This window comes from Pogoniulus pusillus, chromosome 28, assembly GCF_015220805.1.
Source record: "Pogoniulus pusillus isolate bPogPus1 chromosome 28, bPogPus1.pri, whole genome shotgun sequence".
In the NCBI taxonomy this organism is placed as follows: domain Eukaryota; kingdom Metazoa; phylum Chordata; class Aves; order Piciformes; family Lybiidae; genus Pogoniulus; species Pogoniulus pusillus.
Window position 1 is genome coordinate 16016592 of NC_087291.1, and position 10053 is coordinate 16026644.

General features: G+C 51.6%; 1 long non-coding RNA gene across 3 annotated transcripts; it reads left to right on the forward strand.

Annotated features, from left to right (window-relative positions):
- Positions 1-79: 79 nt before the first annotated feature.
- Positions 80-3477, forward strand: LOC135188032 (uncharacterized). 3 transcript variants are annotated; one of them, XR_010307543.1, is made up of 5 exons: positions 83-113; positions 805-954; positions 1057-1155; positions 1388-1470; positions 2827-3477. It is a non-coding gene; the product is annotated as an uncharacterized LOC135188032 (long non-coding RNA). The 3 variants fall into 3 exon arrangements; XR_010307544.1 differs by having other exon boundaries at positions 80-113; positions 935-1155; XR_010307542.1 differs by having other exon boundaries at positions 805-1155.
- The last annotated feature ends 6576 nt before the right edge of the window (positions 3478-10053 follow it).

Consider the following 10053-nt stretch of genomic DNA (forward strand, 5'->3'; position numbering starts at 1 on the left):
CCTCCCACCCCAGCTGTGGCCACTTTGCCCACTCCCCTTTATAATGAGCCCCAGGGCGAGCAAGCCCCAAGCTTGCCCATCTGGGCAGAGGGATCCTCCTCCCACCAGCACGGGTGAGTGCTCCTGCTCCACAGGGTACACGCTGGGTGAGTGGTGAAGGGATTCTCAAAGGCCGGGGGGCCTGGTGGCCCCCCGGTTCGCTAGGGCAGAGACTTGACATTACTGACGGCATCATCCACGGGTGCTGGGTGTGAGTCCTCCTTTAGGCTGAGCTCCGCTGGGCTGCGCGCTTCAGGCTTTGGCAGGGGTGCTGAAAGGTGGTGGTAGGGAAGGAGCAATTTAGGCAGGGTCAGAGAAGGTGGGGCAGGGGAAGGGGAGGGCGGCGGAGGCAGGGGCTGCCCGGGGAAGGGGAGGGCGGAGGAGGCAGGGGCTGCCCGGGGAAGGGGAGGGCGGAGGAGGCAGGGGCTGCCCGGGGAAGGGGAGGGCGGAGGAGGCAGGGGCTGCCCGGGGAAGGGGAGGGCGGCGGAGGCAGGGGCTGCCCGGGGAAGGGGAGGGCGGAGGAGGCAGGGGCTGCCCGGGGAAGGGGAGGGCGGAGGAGGCAGGGGCTGCCCGGGGAAGGGGAAAAGGGAGGGCGGCGGAGGCAGGGGCTGCCCGGGGAAGGGGAGGGCGGAGGAGGCAGGGGCTGCCCGGGGAAGGGGAGGGCGGCGGAGGCAGGGGCTGCCCGGGGAAGGCGAAATACGCAGCTTTAGAGATGTAGTAGACTTGACTGAGATTTGTTTGCGCCCCTAACTTATTTCCATGTAGGAGGTCTTTGCCTTTGGATTCGAAGCCGAGGCTGTAAGGATGTGGTGGGTCAGGCTCGGCTGGTGGTGTGTTTCTACTGCACTCCACGAGGTGGTACAGTGTTGCCAGTTACATTTTCTCCCTTCCGCAGCTGCCTTTATCGAGTTCTGAGTAGGTAACTCAGGAACAACTCCTTTCCGAGCAGCCTCGGCGGCTGCCTTGCTCCTCTCTCTTCCGTGCGCCCATGCTTGTTGAGTTTTTATCGCTCCACAGCCATGCCAAGCTTCCAACTGCACCACAGAAGGCTTCACCTCGAGGGGAAACTTCTTTACAGTGAGGGTGACAGAGCCCTGGAACAAGCTGCCCTGAAAGGTTGTGGAGTCTTCTCTGGAGACTTTCCAAAGCCACCCGAGGGGATCCTGCTTTTGGTGGGGAGGGCTGGACTTGATCTCTGGAGGTTCCTTCCAACCTCCAAGGTGCTGTGATTCATTCTTTTTCCCTCTCTTTCAGCAGCTTAAAGGTGTAACTTAAAGCTACAAGCTGAAACTGTGCTACTGTGTTTAAACTATCAACATCCCCCCCAAGTATTTCTCTCTATCCATAGGTCTCAGTCTGCACATGGGAAGAAGAGAACGCCAGAAATGAGATGGGGCTTGAGTAACTCAATGCTGATAGCTACATTCACAGGTCTTCTTTTATTTATGCTTGGTTTCCTTTCAAAACCACAGTCTAGACATTCCCAGCTCTGCATTCACTTCAGAGTGACGTTTTTGCATAGCAGTCTGCTTGTGGATCAGTGGTCCAGCAGGATAGGAGGGTCAGGAATGCAGGGGTCTGCCTTTTTTTGTTACACACACCCCACCTTGGGTTTTAGGGTGAGGCTGATGGGCAGGTTTGAATTTAATCATGGGCACAGATTGAACTGGCAAAGCAATGGATAACTTTAAATGGATCCAGAATCCTTCTGTGCAGTTAGAGTTTCTCTTTGCTGCAGAGCTGATTGCTATCAGGTGAGTTCCTTTTCTCAGGTCCTTCCTTCTGATGATGCAGACAACTAACATACAGATAGTACCCACTCTGCTCATGGTAGAGCAGCAGCTTTTGACTTTGGGGAAGATCTACCAGTCCCTTACTAACAACTATCAAAATTAATTCATCTTTTGCCCTAACCCAGTTCAGTCACTGCCTGTCCCCAGGGCCTGTTCAGGCTGTTTAATAAGGCTGCCTGCTCGTTGCCCATCCTGCTGTCTGCACTCCTCTGCTGCTTCCACATCTTCATTTCCTCTCTGTTACCCTAAAGTGACTGAAGATCCTCTGTTCTTCCTGCACTGCAGTCCCAAATATCCTTGGGAAACTGACCAGCATGTTCCCTCATTTAGAAACTGCTGGCAAAAACCTTCTTGGAGGGAGGAGGGAGTCCAAAAAGACTATAGATAGCATGGCTGGGACCAGCCTCTGTTCTTGGTAGGGACAAATGTGTGGAGAGTGTAGATTTATTGCAGCTTCCCTGCACTTTCCTTGCTGAGCTGCTTTCTCACCTCTTTTGGTGCCATCTTGTAGTGATAGAATGAGGGGAAACAGCTTCAAGCTTGAGGAGGGCAGATTTAGACTGGAGACCAGGAAGAAATTTCTTGGCAGTAAGGGTGGGGAGACACTGGAACAGGCTGTCCAGGGAGGTTGTGGATAACTCTTCCCTGGAGGTGTTCAAGGCCAGGTTGGATGAGGTCTTGAGCAGCTTGGGCTGGTGGGAGGTGTCTCTGCCCATGGTAGGGGGGTTGGAACTGGATGATCATAGAATCAACCAGGTTGGAAGGAGACCTCTGAGCTCATCCAGTCCAACCTAGCACACAGCCCTATTTAGTCAACTAGACCACAGCAATAAGTGCCCCATCCAGGCTTTGCTTGCTGACTCCACCTCCCTGGGCAGCCCATTCCAATGCCAATCACTCTTCAAGCTCCCTTCCAGCCCTACCCATTCTGTGGATCTATGATGTGTTGGATCTGATTACAATTCATAAGCTGCTTGAAACTTTCCTGTTTCAGAGGAGAAGAATTGCCCAACAGTTCCCTTAAGTCTAAATCCACCTCAGCTGAGGTTAACCTGGAGCAAGGATGTTGTGCTGGGTCTGAAGTCCAGCACTACAGACCTTGTCATGTCAACAAGAAAGCAGCCCAGCATCTTAAATGGTAGAAGGTCCCAACAGCCACAGCTTTATCCTGCAGTGCCACCAGGAGGGAAACAACAAAATGCCTTTATCAAGCAAACTGGAAGGTTTTCAGCAATCATAGTGAAGTGACAGCTTCCAAAACTCCACTCAGCAGCAGCTGGACTTTGAAAACTCTCTCTCAATCCACTTCAGAAGAGTTCATGTTGTGCTGACCACTGTAGCTACTTCCTGCTCCTCACTCTCTGACAAGTTGTTTGCACAACATCCAGTTCTAACACCAGTTGTCAAACAGGCTCTTCAGGCCAGCTACTGAGTGCTGCAAAGCCAAAGCTTCACAGAATCAACCAGCTTGGAAAAGACCTCCAGGATAGTTGAATCCAACCTGTCACCTAACCCTTCTAATTACCTAAACCATGGCACCAAGTGCCTCGTCCAGCCTCCTTTAAACACCTCCAGGGATGCTGCTTGGAGAAGTTGTGGTGTTTCCTCCCTGGGAGACATTCAAAACCTGCCTGGATGCATTCCTGTGCAGCCTGATCTTGATGATCCTGCTCTGGCAGGTGGGTTGGATTTGATGAGATCTCTTGCAACCCCATAATGATCACTGTGAAACAGAAGCACAGCTCCAGGAAAGAGCCCTTACACCCCACACTGTAGCATGAGAGCCAGAAAGCAGCATACCACCAGACTCACATCCCTTGCAGCACCTCACTTCATCTATAAGCACTGCAAGGCTGCTGAATCTAACAAGTATCCACCTAGCAGTAACTGTCAAGCCCAGGAGCACTCCCTGGAAGCCTGAGCAGCCAGGGAAGTCAGGGCTCAGTGTAACTGCAGTGAGAGCAAAGGCAAGTCCCTGTCCCCAGGCTGTACCTTCAGCACAAAGCCAGGTGGAGAATCGTGGAATGACAGAATGGTTTAGGTTGGAAGGGAGCTCAAAGCTCATTCAGTCCCAACCCCCTGCCATGGGCAGGGACACCTCCCACTAGAACAGGTTGCTCAAGGCCTCATCCAACCTGGCCTTGAACACCTCCAGGGTGGTTGTGGAGCACAGAATCACCCAATGTGATCAAAGATCACATTGGGTGATTCTGTGCTCCACAACCTCCCTGAGCAACCTGTGCCAGTGTCTCACCACCCTCACTGTAAAGAACTTCTTTCTAACATCCAGTTTGAATCTCTGCCAGTTCAAACCCATTCCTCCTCATCCTCTCATTGCAAGACCTTGTCAATAGTCCCTCCCCAGCCCTCCTGTAGCCCCCTTCAGATACTGGCTGTGTTTAAGGGAGGTTTGGATGTGGTGCTTAGGGCTATGGTTCAAGGTGAATCTTGCAGAGCAGGCTTCCAGGTTGGACTTGGTGCTCCTGAGGGGCTTTGCCAACCTGCATGGTGCTGTGACTCTGTGAGAAGCACTCACTGGAATGACTCTGACCCAGGGCCATGAGCTGCAGCTTTGAAGCTGCCAGAGATAAAGCTCATAAAGTCCAAGCAGCCAGACAAGGAAATGCAGGGTGCTGTGGATTAGGCTTGACAAACGATATTTGAGTCAGGGTAAACAGACACCACCACCACTGCTAGAACCCAGGGAAGTGCATTGACCGGCAGGAACAAAGGCTTCATTGTTCAGCCTGAAGCACTGCCAGCAACGCCAGGGCAGGCTTTGCTTTTCGGAACGGTAGCTTTACACACCGGTGCCTTACCTGTCCTTGAAGCACTTCCAATAGCTCAGCCACGATTTGACAGGACCACAGAACGTTAGGGTTTGGAAGGGACCTCAAAAGATCATCCAGTTCAACCCTTGCCTTGCTAGGGCAGGGCCAGCCAGGGCAGGTCACAGGTGGGTTTTGAATGTCTCTAGAGAAGGAGACTGCACAACCTCTCTGGGCAGCCTGCTCCAGGGCTCTGGCACCCTCACAGTGCAAAAGGTTTTCCTTATGTTCATCGAATCAAGCAGGTTGGAAGAGAGCTCCAAGCTCAGCCAGTCCAACCTAGCACCCAGCCCTGGCCAATCAACCAGACCATGGCACTAAGTGCCCCAGCCAGGCTTGGCTTCAACACCCCCAAGGCACAGTGACTACACCACCTCCCTGGGCAGCCCATTCCAATGCCAATCACTCTCTCTGCCAACAACTTCCTCCTAACATCCAGCCTAGACCTGCCCTGGCACAACTTGAGGCTGTGTCCCCTTGGTCTGTTGCTGGTTGCCTGGCAGCAGAGCCCAACCCCACCTGGCTACAGCCTCCCTGCAGGCAGCTGCAGGCAGCAATGAGCTCTGCCCTGAGCCTCCTCTGCTGCAGGCTGCACCCCCCCAGCTCCCTCAGCCTCTCCTCACAGGGCTCTGCTCCAGGCCCCTCACAGCTTTGGCGCCCTCCTGTGGACACCTTCCAGTACTGCAACATCTCTCTTGAATGGAGGAGCCCAGAACTGGACACAGCACTCAAGGGGTGGCCTGAGCAGTGCTGAGCACAGGGGCAGAAGAACCTCCCTTGTCCTGCTGGCCACACTGCTCCTGAGCCAGCCCAGGATGCCATTGGCTCTGCTGCCCACCTGGGCACTGCTGCCTCATCTGCAGCTCCTCTCTAGCAGCACCCCCAGGTCTCTTTCTTCCTGACTGCTTTCAGCGACACTGTTCCCAGTCTGTAGCACTGCTTGGGATTGCTGTAGCCAAAGTGCAGAACCCTGCACTTGGCCTTATTCAATCTCATCCCCTGGCCTCTGCCCACCCATCCAGCCTGGCCACGTCCCTCTGCAGGGCTCTGCTACCCTCCAACAGCTCCACATCTCCTCCTAGCTTGGTGTCATCTGCAAACTTACTGATGTGGAACCTCCTCTGCTCCAGCTTGCCCACAGAGCCCCTTGTCCTGTCATCAGACATCCCTGAGCAGAGCCTGGCTCTGTCCTGCCAACACTGTCCTGCACATCTTTATCAACATGACTGAGGTCACCCCTCAGGCTCCTGAGCCCTAGCTCCCTCAGCCTGCCCTCATAAGGGAGATGTTCCACTCCTTTCAGCATCTTTGTGGCTCCATGCTGGAGTCTTGCTTGTTTCATTTCAACTCTAAAACATTACTTGAGCAGGTACCTAAGCCTGCAGAACTCATACAAAACCAACCTGTGCTGCATGTGAATCCCTCTCTGGCAGAAGTTCCCTGAGGTCCTTCTGGAACTGAGGAGCCCAGAACCAAATCTAGAAGAGAATCTGGAAACTTTGCTGGTTTCCCTGCTCAGCATTTCTAATGCTGGTGAAGCTCTCCTGTGTGCTGGGGAAAATGCCAGGCACCCAGGTGTGATTTTAATAGGATTTGTGGTTAATCCCTGCAGGGTGCTCACCTGGGCTGCAAATCCAGGAAGGATATGGGCTCCAGTTTACAGCCACGTCCTCCTCTTGAGAGAGAAGTGACAGAGAACAGGCACTTAAAGTTGTGTTGCCAAACTTAGCAGAACTAAGAGATTGAAGACCACAATCACTTCAAAGAAAGAAAGAAATGACAGAGACATACTTGTTTGGTTTGATTTCTGCCAAGGACCTGGCCTTAACTCATCACTTGTCTTCAATATTGTGCTTTCCACATCCAGGGGCAGGGAGACAGCAGTGAAAAGCCCAACACTGGGGTGATTCCCAGGTAAGAATTCACACAGGACAGTGAAAAGAATAAAGAGCAACCCACAGTCCAAGGTTTTGAAGGTGCAGGGTATTGATGCACATTAATTGCTAGGGCTTTTTGATCAGCTCTCAAACAGAGGAGGAAGACTCAAGATCTTGACCTGAGACCACCCAGAGCTGCTGCTGGAGAACACTGAAAACTCAGGGTGGAAGCACCAGCAGCAAGAAGGGGCTGATGCAGTTGTTCAAGGAACTGAGGTTGCTGAACAAAGCTCCTCTCTTTGTAGTGAGTTAGGAGTGTATCCCAGGAGGAAAAAGAAATCAGAAGTGGGCAAGTAGCTGCTGGCAGCCAGGTTAGAAATTCCAAGCAAACCAAGCTTTGACTTGAAGATGTCAGAGAGGGGTTCACATGCTGCACAGGATGGTTTTGTATGAGTTCTGCAGGCTTAGATACCTGCTCAAGTGAAGTTCTAGAGTTGAAACGAAACAAGCAAGCTGTTCCCATCAACCTTTTTGTTCCATAAACACTCCTTGGGTACTGCCTTCAGTTTGGGGCTCCTCAGTTTAAGAGAGGCAGGGATCTGCTGGAGACAGTCCAGGGTAGGGTTACAAGGATGAGCAGGGGACTGGAGCACTGCCTGATGAGGAGAGGCTGAGGGACCTGGGGCTGCTTAGTCTGGAGAAGACTGAGAGGGGATTTAATCAATGTTTATAACTATCTGAGGGCTGGAGGTCAGGAGTGGGGGGACAGGCTCTGCTCACTGCTCCCTGGGATAGGACAAGGAGCAGTGGATGGAAGCTGCAGCACAGGAGGTTCCAGCTCAACACAAGAGGGAACTTCTTTCCTGTCAGGGCCCTAGAGTACTGGCACAGGCTGCCCAGAGAGGTTGTGGAGCCTTTCAAGGCCTGTCTGGGTGTGTTCCTGTGTGCCCTGAGCTAGACTGTGTGGTCCTGCTCTAGCAGGGGGGTTGGACTCAATCTCTTTGGGTCCCTTCCAACCCCTGACATCTGTGAGCCTGTGAAAGTCTCACCTCTGTTTCAATCTCAGTACAAAACTGTTGGCACTCAGCTTGGCCAAAAGCTGACTTCACCATGTTGAAAGCAAGGTGGTGACTGCAGCAACACTCAGTGGAGAGCTGGAAAACTCATGTTCCTTTTGGAAGAAACTGCTTCTGCAAAGAATTCCCTCTACCTCCAAGGAAAACATTTTTCACACTCCCTCAGCACAACTGGCTGCTGGAGCTTGGAGCCAGCCCAGCTGTCCATCCTGACCAGCTGAGCAGTATTTTAAGCCTGGAATCATAGAATGGGTTAGGTTGGAAGGGACCTCAATGCTCATTCAGTTCCAGCCCCCTGACATAGGCAGGGACACCTCCCACTAGAACAGGTCTCTCAAGGCCTCATCCAACTTGGCCTTGAACACCTTCAGGGAGGTTGTGGAGCACAGAATCACCCAATCAAAGATCACATTTGGTGATTCTGTGCTCCACAACCTCCCTGGAGGTGTGAAGAGGCCTTGAGCTACCTGTTCTAGTGGGAAGTGTCCCTGCCTATGACAGGAGGTTGGAACTGGATGAGCTTTGAGGTCCCTTCCAACCTAAACCATTCTATGACTCCCATACTAACCCGAGCAAGCAAGAGTGAAGGTGACATCAGCCCAACTGGCATCACAGGCTGCTCAGAAATCACTTTGCAGGGCAGGATCACAGGATGTTAGGGGTTGGAAGTGACCTCCATAGATCATTGAGTCCAACCCCTCTGCCAGAGCAGGACCAAAGAATCTAGCTCAGCTCACAGAGGAATGAATCCAGACAGGCCTTGAAAGTCTCCAGAGAAGGAGATTCCACAACCTCTCTGAGGAGGAGATGAATCTATTGACAAGAAAAGGAAAGGATAAAGAGGAGGAAAGGTAAAAGAGAAGTCTATTTATAGACAAATCACACACCTAAATACAAAATAAGTGCCTACTTTCTCTGACCAAGCTGTCATTAGAGAAACCCCAGCTTGGACTTGGGGGTCTGAAGTCATAACCAGCACCATGACCTCCAGCAGCCAAAGTTTCCATCACCCAAAATAAACCCAAGCTTGCAGGGCAGCGTTTTGTGGGGTGGAAAGAAAGAAAGGACTGTCCTTCATAGCTGGCAGTCCCACCACAGGACAGGAGCTTTACAATAGAGCAGGGGGCTGAGGCAGCCTGGAAAGAAGAGTTAAAAAGAAAACCTGTGGGTCACAGCTCAAACCCACACCAGCTCTGAACTGCAGCATTCACAAAAGAGTGCTCAGAAGTCTGCCTGCCACAGCTCTTTGGGTTTTTTTTTTTGACTAACCACTGTTGAGAGGATCTCTGTAATTTGTTTGCACTGGCATTTGAAGCAGCCTTGCAGGAATAGCCATTAGAATGCTGAAGAACTGGAAAGAGAGCTCAGACCACACTGCTGAATCAAGTGACTGCTTTTCCTCTCCGAGTGCCAAATACCACCCTGACACCTCCAAGTCAGATCCCATGCTCCAGCTGTTTTCCCAAGCCTGTGTTAGATATGGAGCCATGGAAATGCTCACTGCAGGGCTCTGATTTTCTCACCTCCTCCTCAGAGAGCCATCAGAATAAATCCCTCTTTACCAAATTTCTGGGACCCATAGAAGGCCCTCAAGAAGGAAACAATTGCCCCAAAGGAGGAAGCTGCAACGAGCACAACACAGGTTTATCTTCCCTGCACCTTAGAACAACCTCAGCAGTCCTGGGGTGTAAAATACTTCCTTAAGACTTCTTTTTAGTTTACACTGTTGCACAGATTAAAACTCAACTCTTTGGAGCCAACTGAAGCTTTCTGTAGGTGAGCTTATATTCATTTAAAGACATTTGACTTGTGTCTGCAACTTCAGGTCATCAAAATCAGGCTGCTACATACCAAAAAGAGACAAGGAAAACAAACCCACACTTCCAAAACAGTTTTTATTCCCCCCCAGGGCTGGAGTTTTTGTTCTGTTCCAGTACTCAGATCATCCTGCAATGGGCTGGATCTAGCAGTTGATGGTTCTGGTAGCACCACACAAAAGCATAAGCTACGCCTGCAGCTTCAGAGAGAAGCTTTCAGCATCTGTTCAGTTGGCTGCTGTTGCACAGCAGAAATACTCAGGCTTCTCAGCCCGGTTACATTTGTTGTCACCCACTTCCTGCACTTCAAAAGATCAAAGATCACATTGGGTGATTCTGTGCTCCACAACCTCCCTGGAGGTGTTCAAGGTCAGGCTGGATGAGGCCTTGAGCAACCTGTTCTAGTGGGAGGTGTCCCTGCCTATGGCAGGGGCTTGGAATTAGATGATCTTTGAGCTCCCTTCCAAACAAAACCATTCTATGACTTATGATTCATTTTACACTTACAACCTGCCAATGATCTTCAATTTCAAAGCACAAACAACAGAGAACACAACAAGTGTGAGGAGCTTTTTAACTCTCCTGCACCCACCCAAGAAGAAAAGAAGCAATGCTTGTATTAG